The sequence below is a fragment of the Peromyscus leucopus genome, chromosome 10 (genome assembly GCF_004664715.2).
Source record: "Peromyscus leucopus breed LL Stock chromosome 10, UCI_PerLeu_2.1, whole genome shotgun sequence".
In the NCBI taxonomy this organism is placed as follows: Eukaryota; Metazoa; Chordata; class Mammalia; order Rodentia; family Cricetidae; genus Peromyscus; species Peromyscus leucopus.
Window position 1 is genome coordinate 90875905 of NC_051071.1, and position 5343 is coordinate 90881247.

The 5343-nt window shown below is 41.4% G+C and overlaps 1 pseudogene; it reads left to right on the forward strand.

Moving 5' to 3' along the window:
* Positions 1–2979: 2979 nt before the first annotated feature.
* Positions 2980–3745, forward strand: LOC114691878 (annotated as a pseudogene).
* The last annotated feature ends 1598 nt before the right edge of the window (positions 3746–5343 follow it).

Genomic DNA, 5343 nt, shown 5'->3' on the forward strand with positions numbered 1-5343 from the left:
ATTCACCTTCTAGGCTTCTATTCCTAGAAATAATTATTATTCCTCTTGATATGACTTCCATCATTCTCACATGCTTAGACAGTCAAACCCCATTTTCATTACTGAATTTGGATCTTTGGTCAGCTTTCAGAGCACCTAAGTACAAGTTTACATACAATAATGATGCATGTGTCCTTGTTTTCTTCTTTCTGGGCTCCAGAGATGTGCCTCTCTTCTTACTCCAAATTCAGTGTCATTTGTGGGCTTTCGTTTTGCTAACACTTCCTATTAATCTCGTAATTGTTGGCATTCCTCATTTTATCCTACGGTGTGCCTTAAGTTTTAATCCCCAAACAAGTTTAAAGTTTTTACCTCTTGGGAAAAGTATAGCCCTCAAGAGATCCACAGTCACCACAAATCTCCCTTTCTTCTTCCCAGCTAAATGCATAAAACCAAAGCTATGGTCCGGTACCATCGTTTGAATTTACATTCAGCACACTGCTGTTTCATTTTCTACTTCACTCCAGAAAATGCTCTCCCTAAGGCAACTAACCCACTGCTTGAATGGGAAAGCTTATGTAAATGTGTCTTGTTCACAAAGCACTAAACTGGAGTTCAGAACTTGAGGTCATTTACATAGAGTGACCTAGTTTATAAATGGAAAATGGGATACTGGAACTCAAGTATGTAGTGTCAACTCATCACTTCCAAGATTCTAGGCTAGTTGACCTCACTTACATGCACATATGTACACACACACACACACACACACACACACACACACACACACATTTTGTGAATGAGTACATTAATGAAGATGTATATATACAGGAATGAAACATATGCCTTGTGAAGTATCTAAATACATAGTGTGTCCCTGTGCTTCTGTTTATCTCTTCCTTGGTTCTTATAGTTCTTGTTTGGCATTCATTGCTGTAATATTCACTCCAAGGTGCCCTGGAAAAGAATTCAGAAGTCCCATCTTCAGGAAAGAATCATTTGTGAATTACTGATTTAAAATACATCACCAGCCCAATGTAGTAGTAAGCATGGACTGTGACTTCAACACGAACAGTGCAAACTTACTGTTCTACAACAAGGCAGACTAAAGAGATTGCTTTCCTCACGTATGAACCCACCATTTGCATCCATTAGGTTCAAAACTGCATCTGTGTCAAGATATTAGAGAGGAGCTGTCAGAGTTCCCTGGTTGTGGAAACAAATCTGTGCACGACATTAAAGAGGATAGTTTAGTTGTTTTTTCAACCAAACTGCAAAGAAAAGTTTCCCAAGCTTAAGTGAGTAAGGTCCTGTCACTGAGGTAACACCTCTGTAATGAAACCTTATAACCAAACACAAGCTCATCACCAAAAAAATCTTTAGACAATTCAGAATTATTGATGCACCATGACCCAAGAGTTCTCAATTCTGAGATGCAAGACTGAGTCAGAAGTTCCCTGTGCTTTGCAGAGTGAGGAGATCTGCCAGCTTACACAACATGAGCCATAAATCAACACTTAAGAACTGACCCGGTGCGTTCCAGTGAGACCGACAACATGCATCTCTCTAGCGCACCCTGTGACACTGATGACATGTACTTCTGTAGCCTACCCTGTGACAGACACTGACAACAGGCACCCACCTAGTGTACCCTGTGACACCTAGTGGGCCCTCTGACTTTGTGCAGGACGATTCTGTGCTCTATTTTGATCCATATAGCTGTTTTTAAATATGGCCATGATGTTTCCCTGTAAGTTTTACATAGTTCAATGTTTTCCATAAGCTAACCAATAAGACTTACTCATTTGAAAAAAAATTATATAATTTCAGTAGCACATGGCAATAAAAGAGTAATAGTATATGAAGTAAATGTTGGGTAACTGATAGGAAATATTTCAGATATCTTCATATTGTATTTATGTGCTGTGTGCAAGGCTGACAAAATCTTGTGCCATACTTTTATTTCTTTATTAAAACTAGGAAACAAATGTTATTAATTTTTGTGAGAATATATGTGTTATTGTGGGGGATATGAGTGTGTGTTTGTGTTTGTGTGTGTGTGTGTGTGTGTGTGTGTGTGTGTGTGTGTGTATAAGCAAGACGTCAACATCAGATCTCTTCCTCAGTCGCTCTCCACTTCACTTTCTGAGACTGGATCCTTCACTGAGCCTGGAACTCACTGATTTAACTAGACTAGCTGGCCAGTGAGCCACAGGGATCCGCCTGTCTCTGCCTCCCAATGCTGAGGTAATGGGTGTGTGCATCTATGCCGGGCTTTTTCGCCTGCATTCTGGAGATCCAGATCCAGACTCAGGTCTTCACACTTGCAAGACAAACACTTTGCCCACTGAGCCATCCCCCCAGCTCCAAGATGATTACTTTTGATAAACACATCAACTAATCAAGAGTGAAATATTTTCCTGAAGTAGAAACTGTGTGTGGGTCTCCAGTATCCAAGGATGCATATTAAATCTTAAATTGTCTCTAATTAAAGATTGTTTAAAATTTAACTTTCACAATTATCCCAGTGTTTTTAAAATCCTATTGATCAGTCTCATGAGGCTTATTCTACATTATAAGTTTTTACTTCTAGAAATATTTCAAAGAGTATTTTCAGTTTGGGAGAGCTCATTATAAGAACCCCGGGCATTAATTCTCATGCGGTAAGCTCACCTCTATTGATGGGTGTTTGAAAAAGGGAAAATCTTTGTTTTACTAAACAGAATAATGCTCCTTTACACTCAAGAATGTTTAAGTTTGTAGTTACAGAACATTTTCAAGACACAGTTATTTTACAAAGTAAAGTGCATGTATTTATCAGCCTGCTTCTCCCTATGCTCAGGTTGAAGTATTAAATACAGTAATATATCTGCTCTGATCCTGAATCATTTCAAAGGGAAAACAATCAGCCCAGAGCCAGCAGTCAGCATTACCCTGCCCCATACTCTCTCCCTTTTCTTTTCTTTCAGTGACAGATGTTGTGTCATTCCCAAGGACTCGATGCCAAGTGGAGAGGCTGCAGCCATCTTCAAAGCTGTAGTGGCCCCGTCCAGCAGGTCACGCTGCTGCTGCACGTGCAGCATGCTAGCAAACACATCACAGTAGGCAGCCAACACAAGGGCCTTTTAGACTGTGGTCCACAGACTACGGGCAGCCCTGTCCTGGTGTGGTCACGAGGCCAATGTCACTAGATACTTCCACACCCATGCTATCAACTTAGCCTTCAGAGATAAACGCAAGCAGATCTTCCTGGGTGGTGTGGAGCACAGGACCCAGTTTGGGCACTACTTGGCAGGGGACCTCGCATCAGGATGGGGCCACATCCCTGTGCTTTGCCCATATGTGCCTAACAGCTGATGTGGGCAATGTTGAAGCTGAAAGGGAATTCAAAGGCCCCATTGACTGCCTGACTGAGGTCTACAAATCGGATGGGATCAAGGCCTCTACGTGGCTTTAAAGTGTCTGAGCAGGGAATTATCATCCTCAGAGCTGCCTACTTTGGTATCTATGATACCACAGAGGGAATGTTTCCAGATTCCAAAATATCTTCATCAGTTGGATGACTGCACAGTCTGTCCCTGATACTGCTGTCATGACTTCCCATTTGACAAAGTTCACCGTCACTTGATATGCATACAGGTGCGCTTGACTTCTGGAGGAAGACTGCTCACGGATGGTGTCTCCAGGGCGAATGGTCCAGTGCTCTCATGGGTGTGGGTGGGACTTCATGCCTATCTTGTATGATGAAATCAAGAGGTTCACGTAGTATTGCCTCAGTGTCCCAGAACCCTGTGCATGGGCATGTTGTGTTACATAGCATATTTTGAACATTCTGAAGATATTCTCTGGGCTTGTCTTATTAATGGGAACTGCTCCCTGTTGGAAAGCAGGAGGTAATAGTAGTTATCCGAGCAGTTTTCTACTAAACCCATTTCCATGATAATGACCACAATGGGACTCAATTACATTTTTATTTCAGTCACTCCTGATAAAAAATATCAAAGGAATTAAAATTTCCTTTAAAAAAAGTAAAGAAAAAGAAAAAATGAGAGAAGCCATCGATTTTTGGAGTTCTCAATATGCAATGAGACTCAGTCATATGCTGGATAATATAACACTTAATGATAGCTATATTCAATTCCACTGCTTCCAGAACATCTACAAAAGGAAATAAACTTCACTGACATGACTCTGTGGGCTAAGGGAAAGTGCCTTGAGGAAAAAAATGAGGTGGAAATTAATCATTTATGAGCACTTGAAAGAGAGGCATTCTAGGTTACATAGAGACAGTAGGTCCAGAGGCACGAAAGTGTGGGGAATCTGGAATGTTAAGTTCCATATGCCTGGAACGAGAGGAGGGCACGTGTATTAAGGAAGAAAATAAAATTCAAGGCCAATGAAGTAGGACAAGTTGGACTATGAGATGTCAAGTTTATTGACTTCATTGTGCTTTTGTGGATAAAAATGCTCCAAAATCACAATCGAACATGGAGAAAAAATGAGAAGTTGTGAGGAGGGATATTGCCCATTTATTTATGAAATGTGTTTGCTCTCTGGGTTTTCTTTTTCTTCCTTTTCTTGAATGAAAAAAAATAGAAATCTTGGATTTTACATTTTTCATACAACATATGTTGATAATATTCTTTCCCTTCCCCAACTCCTCTCAGATCCTTCCATCCCTACCCACCCAACATCATGTTCTTTCTCTTAAAAAACAAAACAAAACCACATTAAAAGAAAACATGGAGTCTGTTTTGTGCTAGCCAACTACTCCAGAGCATCTTGCCTGCCTGGGGCGAGGCTGGTACACCCAATGTCACTCCACTGAAAACACTGATTGCCCCTCCCCACAGCTGTCAATTGCAAATGGCGTCCTGGTTAGGGATGAGACTGTGTCCACTCACCCTCTGGTTTTCTTCTGGGTCAGCACTGTATTTCAGGCTGGTGGTAGTCAGCTCTTCAGCAGACTGCTGTCATCACAGAATTCCACAGGTGACTAACAGTGCCTTCAACAGCAAAACAGGTGCATTTTTCTTAGAGTTCTGGAGTCTGCAATTGGAAGATGGAGGTTCCAGCCGAGAGCTTCTCCTGAGGCCTTTCCCCTTGTCTTGCAGACATCAGCCTTCTCCTGTGTCTCCTGTGGCCATCCTTCTATGTATAAGCACCTCTGCTTTCTTTCTCTCTTTACAAGAACACCAATCTTGTAGGATCAGGGCCTCATCTTTAAGGTCTCATTTAACCTTAGTTAAGCTCTTTTAAGGCCTATCTCCAAATATGGTCTCATTTGGGGCTTAAAGTATCATCATGTGAATCTGGAAGGTAGGTGTACTAGTTTGAATGAGAAATGTCCCCCTGATCTTGGGA